General features: G+C 38.0%; 1 protein-coding gene and 3 pseudogenes across 2 annotated transcripts in view; 3 read left to right on the top strand and 1 right to left on the bottom strand.

The window, feature by feature from the left end:
- BMPR1A (bone morphogenetic protein receptor type 1A) overlaps window positions 1–26,014 on the bottom strand; it is a 139,431-nt gene extending 113,417 nt beyond the window's left edge. Inside the window, exon 1 of one of the 2 annotated variants that reach the window (XM_065922741.1) lies at window positions 25,797–26,014. The gene's annotated coding sequence lies outside the window, so the exon portion shown is untranslated. The remainder of the gene's footprint in view (window positions 1–25,796) is intronic. The other variant, XM_065922740.1, reaches the window with a different exon arrangement.
- LOC136157238 (tigger transposable element-derived protein 1-like) lies at window positions 1,630–4,679 on the top strand (annotated as a pseudogene).
- On the top strand, window positions 6,338–6,831 carry LOC136158159 (ubiquitin-ribosomal protein eS31 fusion protein-like; annotated as a pseudogene).
- LOC136161945 (U2 spliceosomal RNA) lies at window positions 9,193–9,406 on the top strand (annotated as a pseudogene).
- Window positions 26,015–27,189: the final 1,175 nt, after the last annotated feature.

Below are 27,189 nucleotides of genomic sequence, written 5' to 3'. Positions count from 1 at the left end.
ACCTGTAACTTTGTAACCAAAAGAATCAGATATGCTCATCAAATTATACTGATGCAGATAACTCAGAGTATTATTTATGTTCATCATTATTTAAAAATTAGGGCAGTTATTAAAACCCATCATTTAATGAGTTAATAAAAGAAAATACATATTACTATATCTTAAAACTTTTTAATTACTTTAATAGTAGTATTTCAATATAATTGGGTTTCCTCTGTAATCTGGTGTATTTTATTTTACACATTTAAAACATCATTTTACACATTTAAAAACAGGGGGACCCAGACTGTCTCGAGAGCCAGAAAGTGAACAGAATGGTCAGAAAAGAGGCACCCGGGAAAGGCTTCAGACTGGAAAGCAGCAGCAGTAAAGGCCCTGTCAGAGATCACACCGAGTCTTACAGAGAGCAAAGGTCAACATGAGGTTAAAAACAATGAGAGAGATACAGAAAATGTTTTGTGAAAAAGGCAAGCTGCAATACAAAATGCATGATACCACCTGTATGAAACATAGGTGGTATCATGTATTGATGGAAATGGAAATGTATTTTTGTAAATGGAGAGAAAATTTTAAGATACATAAAGTAGCAAGAGAGAAGTAAAGAAGAAATTTCACTTTTCTGTATTGTTTGAATTGTTTACTACACACATGTATTGCATTAAAAAAAAAAAGAAACTTAGTTGTTTTTAGGGGAATCACTTTTCTATTTTCTTTATAATTTCTTTGGTATTCTTGTAGGACACTAGCTAGGCCTCCAGGGAACTCAGTGATACATTCTTGAAAGCAATGTTGTCCAGAAACATTTTTTTTAAAGCAGGGCGAGATGGACATCACAGGGAATAGTTTTAGCTATGTGGGGCTGTCATGAAACAATCAGCCTTGTGTTATCCCTTCAAACATTTGACTTTTGGACTGAAGCAAACAGGAAATTGAAAGCTTCATCTCCTGCAGCTCTCTTCGTGATTCAAAGCATGTCTGGAACAGGTAACTGCCAAGCAGGCTAGGACTAACAGGCACTTCTTACCAAAGAAAGCAAACACTGATAGCACTTACAAGTTGAGCTGCTATTGCTGGTATATAATGAAACTGATTTTTTTCATTCACAATGTATACAGTCACCTTACTGAACTCATTTATTAGTTTTCCAACTTTATCAATTGATTCCCTTGGTTTTTCTAGGCAGATTATATGCTTTGCAAAGGGCACATGCAAAGAGTACAAGTTCTGACTCTCCATCTTTCAAATATTTACAGACATACCTTCATTTTATTGCATTTTGCAGATACCGTGTTTTTTACAAATTAAAGATCTGCGGCAACCCTGTGTCAAGAAAGTCTATTGGTGTCATTTTTCCAACAATATTTTGCTCATTTTGTGACTCTGTGTCACAAAATCACAAAGTTTTTCATTATTATTATATCTGTTATGGTGACCTGTGATCTCTGATGTTACAATTATAAGTGTTTTGGGGCACCATGAACCATGCCCACATAGACAGCAAACTTACTTGATAAATGTTCTAAGTGTTCTCACTGCTCCACCAACCAGTCATTCCCCCATCTCAGTCTCCTTGGGCCTCCCTATTCGCTAAGACACAACACTGAAATTGGGCCAATTAAATACCATACAATGGCCTCTAAGTGTTCAAGTGAAAGAAAAGTCACACATCTCTCTCTTTAAATCAAAAGCTAGAAATGATTAATCTTAGTAAGGGAGGCATGTCAAAAGCCCAAAAAACTAGGCCTCTTGCACCAAACCAAGAATCAAGTCGTGAAGTGCAAAGGAAAAGTCCTTGAAGGAAATTTAAAGTGCTGCTCCAATGAACACACAAATGTTAAGAAAGAAAAACAGCCTTATTGTTAACATGGAGAAAGTTTTAGTGGTCTGAACCGAAGATGAAACCAGTCACAACATTCCCTTAAGCCAAAGCCTAATCCAGTGCAAGGCCCTAACGCTCTTCAAATCTCTTAAGGCTGAGAGATGAGGAAGTTACAGAAAAAAGTTTGAAAACAAAAGCAGTTTCATTAAGTTTAAGGAAAGAAGCCTGCATTGCAAGTTCAGAGTCTTAACCACTGAACCACCAGGGAAGTACCAAAACTGCCTTATGTTGGAAGAAGATGCCATCTAGGACTTTCATAACTAGAGAGGGGGAAGTCCATGCCTGACTTCAAAGGTCAGGTTGACTCCCATTAGAAGCTAATACAGCTGATGACTTTAAATTGAAGCCAATGCTCATTTACCATCCTGAAAATCCTAAAGCCTTTAAGAATTACGCTCAATCTACTCCATCCTGCTCCCCAAATGAAACAACAAAGCCTGGGAGACAGCACATCTGTTTACAACATGGTCTATTGAATGTTTTAAGCCCACTGTTGAAGCCTATAGCTCAGAAAAAGATTCCTTTAAAATATTATCACTCACTGATGTGACAGACAGGGGCTTAATCTCCAAAATATACAAACAGTTCACACAACAACAACAAAAAAACAAGAAACCCAATCGAAAAATGGGCAGAATACTTTAATAGACAATTTTCCAAAGAAGACATACAGATGGCCAGTAGGCACGTGAAATGACACTCAACATCACTAGTTTTTAGAGAAATGCAATTCAAAACTACAATGAGGTACCACCTCACACTGGTCAGAATGGCCATCATTAAAAAGTCTACAAATAATAAATGCTGTAGAGGGTATGGAGAAAAGGGACTCCTTCTACACTGTTGGGAATTTAAGTTGGTGCAGTCACTATGGAAAACGGTATGGAGGTTCCTCAGAAAACTGAAGACAGAATCACCATATGATCCAGCAATTCCACTCCTGGGCATGAACCTTGACAAAACTATAAGCCACAAAGATAACATGCACCCCTATGTTCACAGCAGCGCTATTTACAATAGCAAAAATATGGACGCAACCTAAATGTCCATCAACAGATGAAAGGCTAGGAAAGCTGTGGTACATATACACAATGTAATAATCATCACATAGTACAATGGAACAGTAATCCATATACAATGAATTACTCAGCCAGTAAGAACAAAATAATGCCATCTTCAGCAACATGGATGCAACTAGAGATTATCATACTAAGTGAAGTAAGTTAGAAAGAGAAAGACAAACACTGCATGATTATCACTTGTATATGAAATCTAAAATATGGCATAAATAAACCTATCTATAAAACAGACTCAAAAGATGTAGAAAACAGACCTGTGGCTTCCAAGGGGGAGAAGGATAGGGGAAGGAAGGACTGGGAGTTGGGGATCAGCAGATGTAAACTGTTATATACAGGATGGATAAACAACAAGGTTCTACTGTATAGCACAGGGAACTATACTCAACATTCTGTGATAAAACATAATGGAAGAGAATATTTAACAAATAACGTCTGTACGTGTATAACCGAGTCACCCTGCTATACAGCAGCAGGCGGCACAACACTGTAAATCAACCACACTTCAACTTAAAAAAGTAAAAAGTAAAAAACAAAATACTATTGCTCGTTGACAAGGCACCTGGTTACCCAAGCGCTCTGATGGAAATGTACAATGAGTTTAATGTTGTTTTCACGCCTGCTAACAAAACATCTATTACTCAGCCCAAGGATCAAGGAGTAATTTCAACTTTCAAGTCTTACTACTTAAGAAATACATTTCAGAGGCTTCTTTGATGGCTCAGTGGTGAAAAATCCACCTGCCAATGTGGGAGGCTCCAGTTCAACCCCTGGTCCAGGAAGATCCCACATGCCTCAGGGCAGTTAAGCCCCAGTGTCACAACTACTGAGCCTGTGCTCCAGAACCTGCACTCCTCCATGACAGGCCACTGCAACGAGAAGCTCTGCAACAACTAGTGTGGGCCCCACTCTCCACAACTAGAGAAAAGCCCTCACAGCAACAGAGACCCAGCAGAGTTAAAAATAAAATTAAAAAAAAAAAACACCCCGAAATATGTTTTGTAAGGTTATAGCTGCCATACACAATGATTCCACTGAAGAATCTGGGTAAATTGAAAACCATCTGGAAAATATACATCACTTAGATGCCATTAAGAACATTCATGATTTATGGGAGGAGGTCAAAATATCAACATTAATAGAAGTTTGGAAGAAGCTGATTCCAACCCTCATGGATGACTTTGAAGGATAGAAGGCTTGAGTGGAGGAAGTAACCACAGATGTGGTAAAAACAGCAAGAGAACTAGAATCAGAAGTAGAGCCTGAATATGTGACTGAATTGCTGCAATCTCATGATAAAACTTTAACAAGTGAGGAGTGCTTCTTATGGACGAACAAAGAAAGTGGTTTCTTGAGGTGGAAAATACTCCTAGTAAAGATGTGGTGAAAACTGTTGAAATGATAACAAAAGATTTAGAATATTACATACACTTATTTGATAAAGCAGCAGTAAGGTGTAAGAAGATTGGCTCTAACTTTGAAAGAAGTTCTACCGTAGGTAAAAAACTATCAAACAGTATTGCATGCCACAGAGAAATTGTTCATGAAAGGAAAAGTCAAACAATGCAACAAACATCATTGTTGTCTTAAGAAATTGCCAGACACCCCAACCTTCAGCAATCACCACACTGATTAGTTAACAGTTATCAACATTAAGGTGAGACCCTCCACTGGCAAAAAGACTGACTCAACTGAAGTTGCAGATGTCAGTCAGCAATTTTTAGCAATAAAGTATCTTTAAAAAATTAAGGTATGGATGTTGGGTTTTTTTAGACAATGCAATTTCCCATTTAGTAGACCACAGTGTAGTATAAATATAACTTTTACCTGCACTGAGAAAACAAAAATTCCTTTGACTTCTTTTATTACCATATATGACTGAACAACATTAAGACACATGCTCCACTGAGGTGGTCTGAAACCAAACCCGCAACATCTCCAAGGTATGCTTCTATACCTTTCTTTACACAAAACTCCTCAGGCAGAAACCTCTGGTTAAATGTTTAACAGTAGCTTTAAAAATGAGCTCTTAGAGTAACATGGAAATTTACATTACCATATGTAAAACAGATAGCCAATGGTAATTTGCTGTATGGCTCAGCAAACAGAGGCTCTGTATCCATCTAGAGGGGTGGGATGGGGCAGGAGATGGAAGGGTGGTTCAGAAGGGAGGGGATATATGTATACCTATGGCTGATTCATTTTGAGGTTTCAGAGAAAAAAACAAAATTCTATAAAGCAATTATCTGTCAATAAAAAAATAAATTTAAAAAAATGAGCTCTTAGTATTCCTCTTCTCATGGAAAATATCTTGCCAGTTGTATTTACTGTATGCTTCAGTAGGTTTCATCTCATATTAGGTTAAGGAAGTTTCTGTTCCTAAACCTAGTCTATCAGAACTGCTTACTGAACTTTATCTAACAGTTTTTTCGTCATCAGTTAAGATGATTATACTGTTTTCCTCCTTTGGTTATTAATGTAGTGTTAATGGTATGATGTGGCGACTGAACAATAACAACAATAGATTTCCTAAGGTGAAGTCACCCTTGAATCTCTGGGACAGCTTGATCCTACACCTTTAATATACTTTTGGGTTTGATTTGCTAGTATTTTATTTGGGATTTTACAATTCGGTGATGAGAAGGGCCTATTGTTTTCTTTTCTTGTGCTATCCTTTTTGTTGTGAGAGTTAATGCTAGTTTCACAGAGTATCTTCCTGCATTTTTTCTTTCCTCTGGAAAAGATGTATAACAGGAATTATCAGTTACATTAAAGTTTTATAAAACATCTGGCCCTTTTAAGGATGTATCATTTTGACAACTTTTTCTATTTCTCTATCAGCTACTGGATTATCAAGCTTTTCAGTTTCTTCTAACCATTTCATTAATTTATATTTTCCTAGGAAATAATCCATTTCATCCAATTTCTAGGATATGTGGCATAAAGTTGCACATACTATTCTATTACAATACTTTTATCTTGGTATTTATAGAGTCGTCTATAGCTTGATTTTAACGTTTGCTTCTACTTCGTTTTCTTCTTAATCAGACTTGTTCAGAGTCTGCTAATTTTTTATTTTACTCCAGTTGTTTTGGTTTCCATTAACTTCTAACTTTATATTTATTATTCCTTCATTCTATTTTATTTGACTTTGTTGTTTTAAGTCAGGTAAATTGAATACTTTGTTCACTCAGTTTTCATCTTTCTTATTTACTGATTTTTAATTTTTATGAATTTCCCATGGCTTTACTGATATTACATTGTGCTCTCACTGTAATTTACTTCTAAATTGTGTGACTTCAGCTATGACTGTCTCTTTAAGCTATTTAAAAGCTATGTCTCGCTTTTCGGATCCGCCATCTGCGGTGGAACCGCCACCAAGATGCAGATTTTCGTGAAGACCCTGACGGAGAAGACTATCACTCTCGAGGTCGAACCTCAGATACAACAGAAAATGTAAAGGCCAAGATCCAGGATAAGGAAGGAATTCCTCCTGACCAGCAAAGACTGATCTTTGCTGGCAAGCAACTGGAAGATGGACGTACTTTGTCTGACTACAACATTCAAAAGGAGTCCACTCTTTATCTAGTGTTGAGACTTCGTGGTGGTGCTAAGAAAAGGAAGAAGTCTTACACCACTCCCAAGAAGAACAAGCATAAGAGAAAGAAGGTTAAATTGGCTCTTCTGAAATACTTCAAGGTGGATGAGAATGGCAAAATCAGTCGCCTTCGCCGGGAGTGTCCCTCAGATGAATGTGGTGCTGGAGTTTTTATGGCCAGTCACTTCGACAGACATTACTGTGGCAAATGTTGTCTGACCTATTGTTTCAACAAACCAGAAGACAAGTAATTGTATACTGGTTAATAAAGATATGAGCTAACAACAACAACAACAAAAGGCTATGTCTCTTCCTCCCCAACACACACACACACGTAGGTGTTTTTGTTTCAGATTTATGTCTCTGTTTGTTGTTTTTTGGAGGGAGGTAAGGCATCCTGTTGCTGGTCATCTCTATGGCACTGTGATCAGAAAACACAATCTGTTTGTTTCTTGCTTTCTGAAAATCTGCTGATTTTCTTTGTGGCACAAAACACGTTCACTTTGAGGGACTATTCCATGTACTGGGAAAGCATATATACTCTCAAGAAGTAGACTGAGAAATGGAAAGCCACTGAATACCAACAGTTATCTTCTCTCTCCAAAACTACACCTTATTTCTTCAATGCATCTGATTCATTCTTCTCTCTACAGATAAATTTCTCAATACTTAATTATTTGAATCCCACCACCCTGATTGGGAGCAAAGCTTCTGTGTCTAATGGCCTAAGCACTCCAGTTGCCAGTGGCCCCAAAGCAAATTCCTAGGCAAAATAATCCAACCAACCCCACTTGAATTTGAGGTCCATCCTCACTCTACTCAACTATGGCCAGGAAAACCAAGATCGTTGTTAAGATTTTTTAAAGCTCACCCACAGCCAGGTCTCCTCTACTCCAGGGACATGAAAGAACTATACTTCCTTATTCCCTTGCAGTTAGGTAAAACCAAATGACTAGTTCCTACTACTGAAGCTACATAATTGCTGGTTACAAGATCCTCCAATGTTCTCTTCCCTTCCATAGCAACCAAGAAAGCCATGTGTTATTGAGAAACAGCTACAGATGGTAGAACCTCTGATAGGTTTTCTCTCAACTGTTTATACTTGACCTAACCTGACTATGGGATGAGAAACAAACTTCACTCTGTCAAGCCACTGAAATCAGAGAATTTTTTTCATTACTGAGGCATAATTTAGCCTATTCTGATTAACAGTGTCCTGTTGATCACTACCTCCCACAGCTGCAGGGAGGTCAAGTTCTCTGATATGTACTCTATTTATAATAAAATTGACATCTCTAGTACAAATGAAATTTTAAAAAGAGAGTCTTTCTTTTCTATAGCCTCCAGTTTTTTTCTAAATATGGCATATATTGTTTCCACAATCAGAGAAAAATACTCTTTAAAGAGCTAATAACAGTTTCAACGGAATGAGCACTTAAGTACTAGAAACTTAAAAATTATCTGGTCTAGTCCTGACCACTTCCATTCTAGAGAACAGAGAACTAAAAAGTATGTCCTGAATGAGGCTATCCAATGCTATATACCAGACTAAGGATAACCACTCAAGTCTCTGGATTAGTCAGTTAAGATAACACATTTTATTTTTTTTATTTTTTTTTTTTTTAAATATTATTTTATTAGTTGGAGGCCAATCACTTTACAACATTTCAGTGGGTTTTGTCATACATTGGCATGAATCAGCCATATAGTTACAAGATAACACATTTTAAAATTTATTTTCCCATTAAAAAAAAATATACTTTCTATGATTTTCCATGGGTCTCTTTCCCTACTTTATTCTAATTTTTTATTCTAAATTTTACATATCTTACCACATTCTCAACCTACGTAAGCTTAGGTCCTCTACTAGCCATTCTACTAGGACCCTTAAACTGTTCTTTCCGAGCACCAATACCACACTGTCAGGACAAAACTAGGTGGGTTTGCATTTTTTTTTTTAATGATGGTCTCCCCCATTAAAGCATAAGCTCCATAAAAGCAGAACTCAGGGCGATCTTCATTCACTACCGTGTAACCAAGTCTGGATAGTCTTTAGCCTGTAACAGTTGCTCATTATGTACTTTTCAAGTTGATTTATACTTTACAAGTCCTAAAGACTTAGAAATAATTACCAATACTAAATTGATCATCTCAGAATTGCATATGCTTCCTCAAGAAGACTTTCTTTCTCCTTAGAAAAGTTAAAGGCTCTATGGAAGGGCCACGAAAAGCCACCTAGAAATCAGGTAAATTAGGACTCAAGCTTTAGGAGGGAGGGAGAGTTCAAATGTACTAGTAAAAAAAAGTACAACTATTGGGGTCAATCAAACCTTTCCTCCTATAAAGGGATAAAAACATAAACTAAAATTCCTCCCCCCAACCCCACCCGATAAAACTCAAGACAGGAAATCCCAATCATTTTAATTTCTTGAGATGGACCCTTAAGTTGTTTATTTGCAGCCTCTCTACTTTTATAATATATATTTCTAAAGCTATAACATTTCCTCCAAGTACAGAATTAACTATATCCCCAGATTTGAAATCACATGTATTTTCATTATTTTTGAATCCAAAATAATTTTGAATTCTTTTGTAATTTCTTTTTTGACCCATGTGTACTTATTTAAAAATGTAATCTAATCGCTTCTCGGCCTTTTGGCTAAGATCAGGTGTAAAAATGCAATCTAATTTCAAAGATCTTCTCATTATTTTTTGTTACTGGTTTCTAATTTAATCCCACTATCATCAGAGGACACTGTGAATGATTTCAATCCTTTGATATTTGTTGAGGCTTGCTTTAATGACACAGTGGGTCACACTCTATCCATATTGGTGTGATGTTCTCTATTAATTAGGTTATGTTTTTTGTTGCAATATCTGACTTTCTGTATCTTTATTAATATTTTGTTTGCTAGTTTGATCAGCAGTCAGTGTGGTTATGGTCCTTGATCTAAAATTTTAGTTAACTTATACAGTGCTTATGGTGGGTCAGATACTATTTCTAAGATATAAAATACATATATATATATATGCTCCATGAAAGCAAAACTATATATATATATAAATTTAAAACCACTCCAGGAAGCAGAAGCCATTATTCCCATTTTACAGATGAGGAAATAGACACAGAGATGTTAGTTTACCAAAATTGCTGATAGCCCAGCTAGGAAGAAGCAGAGCTGGAATTTAAACCCAAGCAGAGTCCATGCTCTAAATACTATATATTTATAACACATGATCCTAAGATAAAATGTTTTCCCTCAAGTAGAAAAAAATTTCACTGAAACAATAACCCCCCCCAAATGGTTAAGACCTATGTTTTTATTAGAAATGATTAACACATAAATGTTTAAAGAATACAAATATTACATCCTCCAGTATCAGGGCAAACTATGCAAAAAATATGAATAGAAAAACAAGACTGAGAACTATACTAAATGTCAACAATGGTTATTATGAAACATTGGAGATGTGTTTCCTTTTAGTTCTACTCTTAGTGTTTTCTAAATCCTTGAATATGTATCACTCTTATAGTAAGTAAAAACTAAAAAGCATTCTGTAACCACCAACTTGAGTGCTCTGTCTTAATTTTCAAGAGATAAAAATGTTAGCAAGACAAATTCATCAGAGATACAGGATGCTAAAAAGTGCTTTGTAAACTATAAAGCCATTCAGATGTTAGTAATTATAAACATTTCAAAACTAAATAAAAGCTTTTTTACATCTTACCCTTTTCAAATTTCAACTGTTTTTAAATGCCCGATGATTTTAAAAATTAAATATTCTGTCTAAACAAATTCGTAAGAGTTGATTTTTGAAGGGCAGAACATTAAATTACCACACATCCCTGAATACTAACAAAAACAAAAGCAACCAACAAATTCACAACAGTATCATACTCTTTTAGTATCACTGAAAATCCCTTGATCTGCAATTTAATAAAATGCTGATTCAGTGCTGAAGATATAAATAGGAAACTCAAATTTAACCCCCTAAAAATGATCGCTATTTTTGGAAAAGTACTTTTATAACTCCTTAAGAAAAGGGAATAATTCATTTAAAGATGACTTAATACACATTGTAACATTAAAAATGTCCATATCATAATTAGCTTAGTCTATTTAGGGTACATTTCCCTTTCAAAGTTTCTTTTGCTATTTCTGCAGCAGAACCTATGAACAAAGAACGCACAGCTGCCTTGCAGATGTATAATTTCAGTGTTTAGATTCCATTCTTTCTAGCTTCATTCTGCAAGAGGTTTTGGATTTTCTATTTCCATATGGTTTTTGACCTCCCTCAGTTTAGGTTCTACCTCCCCACATCTTACTCTATTTTAGCCGATTACTACAGAAAAACACTTCAAATTTGAAATGTCTTAGTTTTTTTAAAACTTGCACAGCTGAAAAGAGGAGAATCTACAACAAAAAAGATGAACAGATAACCAGAATAAGACAGTCCAATTTCTAAAACTTTGTATTTCTATTTAGGTAACTCCTCTCTCTATCCCCTAAATTCTAAGCTTCTTGTACTTCAGGTTCAGACATACACAGTTCAGTTCAGTTCAGTCGCTCAGACACACACGCTTAATGTATGAACAGAATTTCAGCTTTACTCACCTAATTTCATCAAATTCTTGTTATGGCAGAAACATTAAGCAGTAAGATATTTTTTAAAAAACTTATACTATGTATACCACAATGTTTGCAGATGTCACCTTTGAGTAGCATGAATGTAACAGACCTTTACTCTTTTCTCGGGGCTTCTCTGTGTTTTACATTTGTTCGGTAAGCACTACTTCTGCAACAAGGAGGCAAAAAAGCCTTCTGTTTGTTTTAAAGAAAAACCTTCAAGGAAGAAGATTCACAAATGTCTACATATCATAACCACTTAGACAAAAAAATTTTATGGAGCAACATAAGCAATTTAATAATCTCCCAGAGGACAGTCTCAGCAACATTAATAGCTAAAAATCAGGTTTCATTTCTCAACCTATTTGACGCCAAAATCTTCCCCCTAGATGAGCTTGTCCACTTTCATTTTCAACTGATGTGGCAGTACTGCTAAATCTTTTTTCTTCCTGTTCTCTCACAAGATAGATTTCAAATGTATTCTAAGAAACAATACAAATAACATAATTATGTTTTACAAATATCTACCCAATTTCAACTACTTTAAATAAGAGTAAAAGCCATGATAAAGCTGTGAAAAAAATTTGTCTGATCATCATCAACAAACTTATGTCTTAGAAATGAGATATACAATAGAGCACTAATTTAAAAAAATGTTTACGAAAAGGGTTCTGGATGTTTAAAAAATAACTAATCCACTGACTTTTTACTATCCTTTTCTTTACAATGCAAAGGAAACATTAGGCCTGGCAAAGAATGCCAATCAAAAAGTTACCCATGAGAAGTTTCAAACAAATCTTAAATATTAAAAACAGAAGCAGGATTAATTGCTAAAAGTCAATCAAATTTAACCCATCAAATATAAAAACATTTAGTCTTTGAGTGGAGAACATGTTTTACCAGGTACCTCAGGCAACACTACAGCAAACTCAGGCAAACTGATCTCCTTGTGGAGAACACAAAATACAAATAGGCAAAAATAAAGTAAAACATGTACTTGACTGTGTGTAGTTCATGTCTTCATATTAAAATTATCCTACACCATTTGAGAACAAATATAACTTTGTGGTCAAGAGCATGGATTCTAAAGTCAGACTACTTGGGTTTGAATCCCAGCTCTGCCACTTACTTACTTAAGCTATTCAAACCTTGACAAGTTATTTAACTTCTGTGCCTCATTTTTCTCATGTGTAAAAAGGAACAGATAACAATATCTGTATCATATAATACTTATAAGGATAAACGACTTAACATGTACAAAGTACTTAAACTAGGGCCAAGTACACAGTAATGTTAGGTATTATTTAATCCATCTTGATCTTGTATTTATAGTTCTACATTACTGAAACTGAAACCCATTTATCTTTTACATGTGAAATATGAGTAAAAATTAATTTAAAACTTTATAAACTGAAAATATCATATATAAACTGATGCTTTTTATCAAATCAGTTTTACTTTAATGGCATCATCAACTCAATGGACGCGAGTCTGAGTGATAGTGAAAGACAGGGAAGTCTGGCGTCCTGTAGTCCATGGGGGTCACAAAGAGTTGGACACAACTGAGCAATTGAACAACAATGTTTCCAAGGTTCAATAAACTCCAAACTCCGTAACAACTAAGGAATAAGATATTTTAATTAATGCTTCAATTTAAAAGATTACCGTTTTCAGTTTATAAATCTGAAAGTTAAATAAAGCATCCTTAATACTTAATACTACATTATACTGAGCAGAACTGGAATAAACTTGAAAACAGAAACATTAAGAAAATCAAACGATTGTGTATATACCATAATAGCTTTTATGGAGAGAAAAGAATGAGTTCTGGTGTCACGAGGGACTTTAGTAGGAACTCAAGCTGACATCTGTGTAACTTTAATAAAGGGTCTGAAATTGGTAAAACATGAGAAAAGGTTTTATTTTTTCTCCAGTTTTTACTCCAAACTATGATTTGCCCAATTTCCTTTTCCTAGTCCTTGATGGCATCTGGGACAATTCCTTCCATTTTCCAATAGCTTTCAGTTATTAAAAAGTCCAGGCCCATTTACTGATATTTAAATCTTTAATCCTCAGTCTTTCAATCACCTCCTTCATCTCCAAATTCAGGCTTCGCCTATGGTCCAAGAAAGTTCAACAGAAAAGGGGTGTGGTCTGGTCTATTTGTGGGATGGGGCACAGGGAGAGAACAAAATCAACAGCTCAATATCTGAGCTCCCAGTGGTCTTCTGTGGTTGCTGCCACTTTCCTGGCTAATAGGAACTATACTGTCTGTATCACAGGTTGTCAAACGGCAACTTTTCTTCTGGGGACAAGCTGAAACTATCTGATAACTAAGGGATGAGGAGCTCTTACCCACTGCACATTTTCCTAGCTAAAGATTTGTTTCAACTCAACCTCTTCTAATCTCTGCTCCCCTCTTCAGCAGCCCAAGCCCTGTCAAAATGACTGAAGCCTGGTTACATTCTGCAGTACCACTTGAACTACGAGAAATTCAAAACAAATACAGGCTATTCCACTGTCACCTTCTCTGTCCACAATGAGCTTTCTCTCCAGTTTTCTTTATCCCCTGTTCAAACAAGCATAGATAAACCAATCAGGTGCATGATGACTACTCATCTAGGTAATGAGATGTTCTGCTCTACTTTTGCTGGTACTCCAGCAAAAAAAAAAAAAAAGGTGGCGGGGAGGGGGGCGGGGGGGAAGAAGGGTATTTATAAGAAAACAAATAACTTTAAAAAGATTCAAGATTCACCTTTAGGGAATACATGGAAGAAGAGATCTTTTTGTGACAATGGCAGTTCAGGTGTGATATCTGCTTTTCTTCCTTTCCTCTCTAATGAGAAGAGTCAATCTTCCCTGGTTTTGAAACTCTAGGAAAGAAATTACACCAACTGACTTCTGAGAGCCTCTGACAAGCCTATTATCAAATGCCTTCAGCTCAAAATAACTGTCATGCTACAGTGACACAGTCTGGACCCGCTTCACCATCAACACATACAAATACCTGGATGCTTACTCTGTACAAAGCACTGAACTAGTACTGTTGGCGAAACAAAACTTTTCAGGACAAAATTCAACCAAGGAGCTTATAAAATATACAGAGCATAAGACAACATAAACTTTTTATTCTCTTGTTTTTTAATACTTTTACAAAAGCAAATGAATTTTTCTACATCACGAACAAAAGTAAAAAACAAATGACAAATAAAAAAGCAAATGCAATGTGCCAAAGAGTTGATATACCATACAAGAGTTTCTACAAATAAGTAAGAAAAAACTAGATTAGAAAAATGAACAAAGGACAGAGAAATGCAAAGTGCCAAAAGAACATATAAAACTGCTCAACCTTATTCATAATCAAAGAAGCATAGATTAAAACTATAATGCTGTTTGTTCAGCTGGCAGACTGGCAAAAATTAAAACAGACTGATGTTACTGTGCTGAAGAGGGGAGGGGAGAACATATGCAAACACTTGGTTGGAAAGTGAATTGTTATGAAGATTTCACAGAGCAGTGTGGCACTGTAGCAAACCTGTATGGCTCTGTAAATGCATTTCTAAGAATTCATCCTAGAAAATAAAAATACTCTCACAGGATATGTACAAGCACCACAGCATTGTTTGTAATGCCAGAAAATTGGAAATAATCTAAATATTCATCAATAGCTGATTAGTACATTAAGGTATATTCGTAAAAGGGAATACTACTCAGCTACTAAAAAGAATGACAAAATTAATATTTACTGACATAAAAGACTCCTGCCACATATTCAGTGAAAATAGAAAGTTAAAGAAAATGATGCATAGTATGACCCCATTTTTTGGAAACAGGGAAAGGGGTTAAGAGGAAGAAATGAAGACAGTGGAAAAGAAAAGTTACCTTTATCTTTATATTACTTTTAATAGCAGTAATCTCTGGAGCGCAGCGCAGGATTACAGAAGACATTGACTTTCTACTTCCAGGCTGTTACTGTTTGACTTTTCAACACAAATATGCGTAACTTCTTTAAACAGAAGAAACAAAAGAGAGGGTCCAAGGTACCAGACAGGGAAACAATATTGGAGGTTCACTTGATTAAAAACTGAGAAGGCTTCCAGTGAAGAAATTTAATATATTTAATGATGGTACAAGAAAAACCAACTGCCTTCAAACAATCATACACAAGAGCGAGCTTTTAGCCTTGGACCACTGAGGACGGCTTCACATAAGAGACAAGATTCTCACTAGGTTTTGAAGAACTATGATAAGCAAAGAATGGGAGGAGGAAAGGCAGCACTCTGCAATAGAATGCATCCTTGAGAATTTTTAATAGCCACATTAAGAAAGCAAAAAGAATCAAAAATTAATAATATATTTATTTAACCCAACATATTCAAAACAGTATTATCAATATGTAATCAAAACTTGTATGGTACAAGATATTTTACCTTCTTTTTATTGCACCATCTTCAAAACCTGGTGCATACTTCAGACTAGCCATATTTTGAATATTCAACAACCACACGTGGTACCACAGTGGACACTACAGATCTAAGGATTCCAAACTCACATCCAGTATTGGATATTTAGGTGACAGAGGCTAATAAAAACAGTGGGAAGTGAATGAGGCAGAAAAGGAAAAAGGGGCCAGAGAAGAAGGCCAGTATGGGACAATTTTAATTTTATATTGTAAGCAAATAAGAAACCAGAAAAAAATATTTAACAAGTAGAGATGATCACTAAAGCACTATTTTAGGAAGATTAACTTTTTTCTTTACTCAAGATACACACATATAAATACAGCAAGCAAGTCTTTTTCTCAACATTTTTTATTATATGAAAGATTATTGAAATTGATAACAATAAAAGTTATCTGTCGTCAAGTGACAGTATTTTGTTGACCTGATATATAGACACTTTTGAATACTGTTCAAATTTTTATTTCATGACATTTTTAAATGATTTTTGAAAAATAAATAAGTTTAAGAATTTCACCGAAAGTTAATAGCCTTAACTTTAGTATTTCCCAACAGGACCTCCTTTTAGCTAGAAATCTAAATATCCTTAGTTAAATACAAATTTAAGACATTCAAGATTTTACATTCCTGAAATATATTACAAAAATTTTAATCTCAAGTAAGAAAGCTACCTACAAATGTCAATATACACAAAACAGCATGACAACCACGCAAGTCTCCTCCAGATTTAACTTCAGTATTGAGAGCCTATAACATTTCAGTGAGTTTAGGTAAATTATCTATCTAAAGAAAAAAAAATGGTCAAAAGAAGAGACAGGAAAGCAGGACATGGAAGAAAACCACTGGTCATATGCCATTTTCTTCATTACCCGAAATGACCACCAGGGCATAAAAGTGACATTTCAGCTAAAAATCAGAAATCCAGTGATGTCATCAGGACCAAAAACAATTTCAGTAACTAACCACTCTGCCATGAAAGTAATGTAACTTTATTTTTTTAAGTAGAAAACAACATTAAAGCTTATCAACTCCTTTCACTTTTTAAGACAAGGAAACAAAGATCCATGTAGATTTAAATACAATATCCAAGACTGCACAGTTAACTTAGTGGTAATACCAGTACTATATAGATGTTAGTTTACAAAAATTAATAGCCAAAGCCTGAGTGTTTTGCAGTTTCTTTAAAATTTTCCAAATTATCCACAACAGGTATACTACTTTTATAATTTTTTAAAAAGCAAAAAACATTTGCTTTAAAAACTACTGAATAGTGATACTTCCAGGAACACTCTCCTCTCCTTTCCAGTCCAAGGTCTCACTGTACAGGCCAGTTTCTCAGGAAAGCCTTCCAAAGCACCTGCACCCTAAACAGACCAACTTCCCTTACTACTCTTGTAAGCCACCTGTACTTCTGTTCCATAGATCGTAATGTAACTATAATTAGATAATTGTTTGTGAAGTTATTTAATGTCTATCTTCTCTATCTAGGTTCTTAAGTTGCTATTTCTCAGGGCTGTTCTAGACTCTCTGCTGTTATATACCAGGAGTTCCTGAAATGAGGTCTGTAAAATAACCATGAAATTATATATTGTTGTTGCTGTTGTATATAACAACAATCACACACTGTTATTGACTCAGTTGCTAAGTCATGTCTGACTCTTCGAGACACCATGGACTGCAGCAGGCCAGACTCCTCTGTCCTCCACCATCTCCTGAAGTTTGCTCAAATTCATGTCCACTGAGTTAGTAATCCTATCTAACCATCTCATCCTCTGCCACCCTCTTCTCCTTTTGTCTTTAACCTTTCCCAGCAACAGAGTCTTTTCCAGTGGCTCTTCCCATCAGGTGGCCAAAATACTGGAGCTTCAGCTTCAGCATCAGTCCTTCCAATGAATATTCAGGGTTGATTTCCTTCAGGATTGATTGATTTGATCTCCATGCAGTCCAAGGGACTCTCAAGAGTCTTCTCCAGCACCACAATTTGAAAGCATCAGTTCTTTGGTGCTCAGCCTTCTTCATGATCCAACTCTCCCATCTGTACACGACTACTGAAAAAACCAGAGGTTTGACTATACAGATCTTTTCAGCAAAGTGATGTATCTGCTTTTTAATATGCTGTCTAGGTTTGTCGTAGCCTTCCTTCCAAGGAGCAAGCACTGTTTAATTTCAAGGCTCCAGTCACCATCTGCAGTAATTTTGGCGCCCAAGACAATAAAATCTGTCACTACTTCCATTTTTTTCTCCATTTGCCATGAAGTGATGGATGTCATGATCACTGGATGCTGTAATCTTAGTTTTCTTTTTTAATGTTGAGTTTCAAGCCAGTTTTTTCATTATACTCTTTCACCTTCATCAAGGTGAATTTATATACTCAACTGCTATATTTGTGTATTTTTCTTCAGATACTCAAAAAATGACCTTAAAAGGGGTCAAGAACCTTTAAAATAGTGGGTTTATGTTGTTTACCTACCCAGATAGCATCACCAAGTCAACAGACAGTCTGAGCAAACTCCCAGAGATAGTGAAGGACAGGGAAGCCTGGCGCACTGCAGTCCAGTGGGTTGCAAAGAGTCAGACACAACTTAGCGACTCAACAACAACCTACTCAGTTACCTTTCTTTGAGGAAACAACCACTTGCCCATTTCACATGGCTCCAAGAAGGCTACCAGTCCCTCACTGCTTCAGTGGGCATACAAGCCAATTCTGGCAATGATGGTACCCCACATTCCATGTAGACTCAATAACAATCTCTCTATGAGACAGAATATATGCACCTGGGAAAGAAATGTTTTTTCCCTCTCTTGAACCTACAGCAATAAGGACCATATAACCCTGGAGTTACCAGTGGTCCTCTCTGCCAGATGAAAGTACCTACTGAAAACGAGGCCAAAAAAGTGCTAAGCAGAGAAGACAGATTCCCAATTACATCATCTGAACACTTAGATCCAGTCATATTTATTTCTAGTCTTTTCCCAAAAATGGGGTTGGGAGGTGGGTGGGGGGAGCTTTCCCCCCTTTAAACTAATCTGAGTTAGTTTTGTCACTTGCAAACAAAAGTCACTTTAGAGAGCCACCTAGTTCCCATTGCTGGAATATACAATTTATATGGTATTCAATTCCAAATGTCTATCTACCTCCAACTCAAACCTCTGTCAAACTCCAGACTTATATATGCAACTTGAAAGTACAAATCTCTACCTGGTGTTTCAGAGGATCAAAACGAAATTATTTTCCTCCAGAAACCAGCTCTCCCCCTACTTTTTTCATCTCAGTCAACAACACACATCTACCCTGCCAGGTTTCCAATCTAGAAACCTGGGAGTTATTCTTGACAATCCCACTCCTCCTCTCCTCCACAGCTAATTACCAAGTCCTATTCTACACCCTGATTACCTGCCACCATTCTAAGTGTGAGCAAGGATGGAACAGCTTCCCTACAAGCTTCAGTGTCTTTGGGTTTCTTTTCTCCAAACTGATTATCCACTATGTAACTCATCTCCCTAAATGGTAAATGTGACTATTTTATCCCCACACTTGACATACCCCTATTCTTCTTAAGTGAAGTGAATGTGTTAGGGGCTCAGTCATGTCCGAACCCATGGACTATAGCTTGCCAGGCTCCTCTGTCCAAAAAAGTCTCCAGACAAGAATAATGGAGTGGGAAGCCATTCCCTCCTCCAGGGGATCAACCCAGGGATTGAACCCAGATCTCCTGCATTGCAGGCACATTCTTTACCATCTGAGCCACCAAGAAAGCTCTTCAAGGAACAGCCAATTATATACAGGTAGAGCAATAGTCAAGCCCTACAGCTTCAGATGTTATTAGTGGTATGAAAAATGTTTACAGTAAGAAAACAAGGTTCATCACAAATAAAACAGAAAAGTAACAACATGCATAATATCAGGCAGGATAGCTCAAATCCACCAGTTATTTAATTTTAAATTTCTTTTTTAATTGAAAGATAACTGCTTTACAGAACTGTGTTGGTTTCTGCCAAACATCAACATAAATCAGCCATAAGTATACATATGGCCCCTCCCTCTTGGACCTCTCTCCACATCCCACCCCTCTGGGTTCTTACAGAGCCCTGGTTTGAGTTCCCTGAGTCATGCAGCAAATTCCCATTGGCTATCTATTTTACATATGGTAATGTAAGTGTCCACTAGTTTTCAATAAAAAATACACAGGAATATCTTTCCTTATCTCTTCAGTGTCTTTCCTTATCTATTCAGTAATTCATGAGTTCCATATTTAACTGCCCTTATGAACCTGGCGTAGGAACTCACTGAGTCCACCAACGATGGATTCCACTAACCATATGATCTCCTTAAGACGATGCTCTCTGCTTTCTTCAAAAAACATTACTGGAGATCTTTGAAAACATCATTTTGTTTCTTTCTTTCCAATTTTTAGAACTCACAGCCTTTTCAAGTATTGGCGATACAGCACTATTCCCAGTAGTTAAGACATGGAAACAGCCTACATACCTATCCACACATGAGGACAGATGTGGTACATATACATTGAGATACTGCTCAGCCATAAAGAAGGATGAAACAATGCCATCTGCAGCAACATGAATGGACCTGGAGGTTATCATACTAAGCAAAGTAAATCAGATAAAGACAAATATATGGTATCACTTACTTGTGGAATCTACAGTATGACACAAATGAATTTACCTCTAAAACAGAAACAGACTCACAGACATAAAGAATAGCCTTGCTGTTGCCAAGGAGTAGGAGTGTGAGGGAGGGAAGGACTGAGAGTTTGGGATTAGCAGATGCAAACTATTATATATAGGATACATAAACAAGATCTTACTGTATAACACAGGGAACTATATTTAGTATCCTGTGATAAACCATAATGGGAAAGAATATATATATATATATATGTATAACCAAATCTACACTCTGCAGTAGAGCAGAAATTAACACACTATAAAGCAACTATACATCAATAAAAATTTTTAAACGTTGGCTAAAAAACTGACAAGCATAACTATGATTTGGCAAATTATCCAAATATTTACAATTATTTTTATATTTACTTTTTATAAAACTAAGTATATGAAGATTGTTAATGATGATATATAAATACTGGATATTGTCTAAAATAATCCACAAAACTTGCTATCACAACTCTACCACAACTCCCCCCTATATAATCTGTGCCATTTTGTGAAAATTATCAACGCTTTAGAAACCTGTGAGTTCAGAAAATGAGCAAAAGAAATGAAGAGGAAAATTTGGGGGGAGTCAAGGTACCTCGAGATCAAGCTGGCGTACCCAGTTGTGAAGAGATCCCATCCAAACATATAAGTATTTCTCTATACTGCATGAAACATTTTACTTGCTAAAGAGGTTTAGCAAGCACCCTCTCCATTCACAGTATCAGTAGGGCTATAAACCATTCCCACGTAAATGGGGTTTAACTTCTTCCCAACATGTATGCTAAAGGAATAGGAGTTTTGATAAGTGAGAGAAACCCCACTCATTAATTCTAAAGCACACATATTTTCCATATCTTAGCATTTCTGAAATGAAGGTGCAGTCAATGGCTTCTTAAAATCAACTAGAGGCATATTTTCTTTATAAATGGTCTATAAAATGAGGGTGTATCTTATAGTTGACATAATTCAACACAATTCAGCATTTAATCTTGTAAGTGTAAAGAGTTGGACTGACCTGGTCAATAATGACCTTGAGGTTTCAAAACAGCATTCTAAAAGCATAACCACTAATAAAAAGTAGAAGAGGGAAGAAGGAAACACTTTCTAGATCAAAATTTAGCCTGAGACGAAATTCATTTTCCTTTCTCTCCATGGCTCCCTGCTCCTAAGATCCAAAAGTTCAATCAATACTACTATAATTGATGTCCAACTGCTGCTAGGCCAGATAGGGGTCTTTTTCCATTTATCATTTTAACACGCAGCAAAGCCAGATATAGACCCATTCTACAGTCTTAGGAACAGAGCTAGTATTTGTATAAAAATTGCTGTAAAAGATCAAATGACTCACAAAATGATACACTTAACATGTGTACATATATAACTATACACAAATTATATTTCAATAAGGTTGTGTATTTAAAAAGACGAATGAGTGGCAAAAGCCACAAGCTTTCAGTTATAAGACAACTAAGTACTAGGGATGTAATGTACAACAGTATGATAAACATAATTAACACAGCTGTATGTTATATATGAAAGTTGACAAGAATAAATCTGAAGAGTTTTCATCACAGGAATAAAAATTTTTTCCATTCTTTAATTTTGAATCTATAGGAGATGATGGATGTTCACTAAACTTACAATGATAATCGTTTCATGATGTATGGAAGTCAAATTGTTATGCTGTACACCCTAAACTTAACAGTGTTGTATGTCGATTATATCTCAATAAAACTAGAAGAAAAAAAAGACAAGTGAGCAAATGCAAGAAAAAAATATTAGATTAAAAGACTTCATACCTTTAGAAAACCCTTTCTCTCACAACCATCCAGAAGAAAATGGAGAAGACTTCAAGAAGAGTTGGAATCTGAAATGGGGCTTGAAGAATGGGCAGGACTTGTACATATGAAAATCAGCCATTTATTCATCCAAGTAGATGGAACAGTTATAAGCAACAGCAGAATCAGCAGGGAAAGAACATGGGTAGGAAGCAAAAATAGTGGAAGATACGTGACGTGAAGTTGCTCAGTCATGTTTGACTCTTTGCAGCCCCGTGGAATTTTCCAGGCAAGAGTACTGGAGTGGGTTGCCATTCCTTTATAAGAATCTGGCAAATCTGAGGCGAATCCCAAAAAAACAACTTCATTTAACAGAAGACACTGGAAACTTCTGAGTGGGGAAAATGAAAAGAACAAGACTCAAGATTAATTTAGGCAGCGATGCCTAAGATAACCTGGATAAGGAAGTAAAGGCAATAAAGTCATAACAGAAGTCCAGGTGGGATGAGAATCTGCTTCAGTTAGCAGGGAAAAAAAGACTGAAGAGGAAAAATTATGAAATATACAAAGAAATACATAGGACATAATATTGTATACCAGTATAGCAAATTAAACAATTTAAAGAAAAATGAACTTTGTGAAAACCAAGTAACACTAGATTTGAAAACTTAATAAATAAATTTCTGGAAAAATATTAAACACTAAAATTCACGCAAGAAATAGAAAACGTACAAAGATCAACTGCCATGTAATAAGCTGAAAATGGTATTCAAATTCCTCTCCAGAAAAAAAAAAAAAAAAAAAATCTAAGCTTTAATGCTCTTATAAGCGAGTTCTGCCAAACTGTCAAGTAAAAGATAATCTCAGCCTAAACTGTTTCTGAAAAGAGAAAAAGGATGAAAGTGGTCCAACTCATTTTATAAATCTATTATAACCTTGATACCAACATGTATTAAGAACTGAACCAGAGCTGGCATGAACAGAGAAAAGTGACAATTACCATGAAAGGAGAACCAATAGATGCTGACTACAGACAACATGTGATGGGATGGGGAAAGGTCTGTGTTTGGGATAACGTCGACAGAAATAAGGAACACCAGGGAAAGAAGTTTGGTAAAAACATTGTACATGAATAATCAGATATAGATATTCATAAAACAACTGGAAAAACCAGGATTCAAGGGCAGAAAAGAAATAAAGAATAGAGACTTGAGAATTATTCAGACAAAAGGGTATGAAACAATAATGTTAAAAGACCAGAGAAGTATAAAAAATGATCTGAAAATTGAAACTTGGAGAACACTTAGATTCATCAGGAAGAAGGAAGACCAGAAAGTAGAAAGGGGGCAAAGAATAACAAAGTTAGTATAATGTCAGAGAAGCCCTATTTTCATCTAGGAAATTCATATTCATCCTTCAGAACTGTTCACAGGGTTCCAAAGTAACAATTTCAAGAAGGCCTTCTAAGATTCTTCCAACATAAACCATCACTAGGTCAGGTCCTCATTTTAAGCTCTTATAAATACTCTGCACTTTAATTATACAATTATATTTAATTACAGAATTCATGTCTCCCTCAGTAGACTTTAAGCTCCATGAGGGAAAGGCACCCTATCTGTCTTTGCCTTCTGCTGCCTCCTGTGTTATGTTAAAATATAGTAAGTATTTGTTGAATGAAATGGACAGATGAAGGATAGACAAGGAAAGGCATTTCAAGAATGATGGGTTGACGCTAAAAGTTACAAAAAGTTCAAGCTGACTTAGAAAGGAGGCCCAAAAGTGTTTATTAGATTATAGGTGACATTTGCGAAGGTGAAATTCCGATAACAACGGTTAAGAAGTGAATGGATGATCAGGAAGTAAAGGCAGGAAAAGTAAATTACTCCTGGTAATGTCTCAAGTTGATTTTATGGAATGAATTTTAATTTCACTTCAATTTTGCTCTATTTTTGTTTAATGAACATGTATTACTTCTATAAGGACAACATTTTTTTTTTGTTAATATGATTTGAAAAGAAAAAGCAGCAACAAGACAAGTGGAGGGAGTAGTAAATTAAAGGGTAAACAAGTACTCTAAGAGAGTAACAAACTCCATTAAGTAGGAAAGAAAAACTGAAATAAGGTATTAACTAGGAAGAAGGACAAAACATATTCTTTCACTAAGATGGAAGGAAAAGAAGATGTTGATAAAAGGAATTCAGTAAATTCTGGAAGGAGCTCCCACTGGAAACCTCAAGGTTCTCAAGAAAGGATGAGAAGTGAAGCAAGTAGAAAAAGTTTCAAATGAGTTCTACAGAAAATGTGCAGGGGGTGGGAAACCCAAAACAGAAGCGGAATACAGGTTCTATTAAAAGGGCATTCTAAATTTCAATTGGCCTTTTGTAAAACTTCATCCCATTTCTAGCTCAGAACTGCCCTAGTTTACTTTAATTTTAAATATTTAAATTCTAGTTCACAAACTATTTCAACAACTGAAAATTGATAGGCATTAATACATTCTACTTTAATTCCGACTTGAACTGCTCTTTTGAAATAAATACAATAAAGGAGTTGTTTTCAACTCAAGCAACAAAATAGCGATCATTTCAAGTATGAGTGAACTGAAAAGCGCTCCTAAACTTAAGAGTGTTTGCAGAGAAAGGCTTTTTGTAATTGTTGCTGTTTAACTCTTCGCATGCCTCACTCCAACAGATTCCGAGTAACAGAGAAAATCTTGGGTTCAAATCTCAGCTCACTTACTCAAGTTATTCAACCTCTCCCCGTCTCGATTTCCTCTTCTAAAAAATGAGGAATACAATAACCAGGATTATCATAAGGATTAAATGACGTAACACAGGTGACCGTGCCAAGTTCGTACTATGTACTCAGAACAGTTTGCTAACCGTTTGAAAGAGAAAACTTGCAGCACTTTGACCAAATTAAAACATTCGAAAGCCTGAAAAAGCACAAGTCACAAAACGCCAGACCCCCTAACACACAGCACATTATTTTTCTTCCCGGACGCAAGCTATTTTTTTCTTGCCAAACCTTTCCACTAGGAGTCTGGAAAGAGAAAAAAAGGGTTACAGTCAATCCAGCATAAAGTTTTCAGAAACTGAAGTGCAGAATCACAACAGACATGGCAGCGGAAGCCGCGCAGGACAACAGGTGAACCTCCGAGAACCCTGGCACCTTCCCGCGAGCAAGTTTTGCAGGAGGGTTGGCAGTTCCTCCAGGCTCTACCGCCCCGTGAGACAGACATTCGTTTTCTTTCTTTTTTTTCCTTTCAGAAACGTAATAGACAAATCGTGAATATCACCCTCGCCGTTCCCGGGCGAGGGAGGTGAGCGCCTTTCCCATTTAAGGATTCAAGAATCGTCCTTGGTGGCGGCTTTCGCCCACACCGCCTCCCCAAACTCGGCCCGAAACCCGGGGGTGGGGAACAAAGAGGGGCCCGGAGGCGGGGGCGTCGCAGGGGGCTGCCGGGGGCCCGGGTCTCCCGCAGGACTGGGCCCGGGGCGGTAGGGCCCAGTCCGCCGCGGCCTGTCACAGCCTGGGCGGCAGAGACCCCCGCGGGGCAGCCGGGCCTGGCGGCCCCCAGCTCGGGCCTCCCGCGCGCGCCTGGCTCCCCCCGAAACTTCGCCCGCGGCCCGCGCTGGCCTCCCCGGCGCAGCCGGCCTCTGCCGACGCGCACACGCACTCTCCGGACAAGCCAACTCACCCGAACCCTGGGGAACTCATCCTCCAGCTCTCGGAGCGGAGCGGGGTGGGCGCGGCGAGGCGCGGGGGCGAGGCAGGGGGCCCGGCTCGGCCTCCGCCCGGGGCGTGCAGCGGCCCCAGCCCGGTCGCCCCTCGCGCGGCCGTACAATCCTCGTCTCGCGCGGACGGACACGCCGGAGCCCGAGCCTTCCTGCCCGCCCTCCCCGCCCTCCTCCCTCCTCGCTCCTCCTTCGCCGAGCGCCAGCAGGCGGATTCCAATCTCGGCAGCCGCCGCCGCCGCCGCCGCTGCGGACACTCGCGCGGGAGGGAGGGGTGGGGGGCGGCGCGGGCGCGGGGTGTGGGGGGAGGGGCGGGCCTCCGCGAGACTCGGCGCAACGCTCGCGCACTGGGAGGGCACCCGCTCCGCCCGGCCGGGGACGCGAAGAGAGCCGAGTGCGCGGCGGAAGTTGCCGAAGGGTCCCCGGGGCTAGGCGCCCTGCTGCCGGGGAGGAGGGCTGGCCGCCGGCAAGGGGGCGCCGGGCTGCCGTAGGGAGGGGGGCTTCTCCTCCGCGCGGCCCTGCCGGCCCCTCCTCATCTAGACGCCGCATCGCCGCCTTGGCGGGGCCGGCTAGTCTCCGGAAGCCGTGTGGAGAAGACGCCGTACGCGCGCCGCACAGTACTGAGCGCAGTGGAGCGGCGCAGATACCGCCGCTGCATGCTGCGCGCTCACCTGGCCCCCGGCACCTCCAGTGCTCCGGGGTTCCTTCGTGTGGACCCCCTCCCCGGACAAACTCTAAAGCTCTAACAAAAACTCTTAACACGTGAGAGCAGGTCAGCGCTTGCGGAATAAGCCTGATCGCTGAGAATTACACGCCATGGCGGAGAACTGCCCGACCGTGGTGGTAGTCGTTGCGACAAAGAAACGTACGAAGCCACAGTCCAACTATTATTTACCCGTAGCTCCCCGGCTTCTCTTTCTGGGCTCTTTGCCAACGTACCGAGGCTCAGGTAGGGGGAGTTGAGGGGAAAGAAACATTTTCGCGTCGATCCAGGAGCTGTGAGGCCTGGCCCGCCCGGGAACACTGATGGAGCCCGTGAATTCCAAAGGCATAAGTTGAGCAGCGGTGTTAACCCAACAGAACTGAAGTCAGCGGACTATAAATATTGCTCCCGTCTCTGCTTTCGCTCACTCTAGTGACCTCGGATACCCTCCGAGTCTGATTCCCTCCGTTTGGAAAACGTAAATAGTTGTCACTCCTTTTTCTCCCCATTCTTTGGAAAAGGCCATTACAAGTACTCAGTGTTCAGTATGTGAAGGTCTTGGTCTCTTTTTAACAACCAAATGTGACTTTGATCTCTTTGGTAAGTCTTTCAACGAATGCATGGTATTAAATTATCTCTTTACAAAAGATACT

The sequence above is a fragment of the Muntiacus reevesi genome, chromosome 2, assembly GCF_963930625.1.
Source record: "Muntiacus reevesi chromosome 2, mMunRee1.1, whole genome shotgun sequence".
Taxonomy (NCBI): Eukaryota; Metazoa; Chordata; class Mammalia; order Artiodactyla; family Cervidae; genus Muntiacus; species Muntiacus reevesi.
Note: the sequence above shows the minus strand (reverse complement) of the source record. Positions and strands in the feature narration are given on the sequence as shown.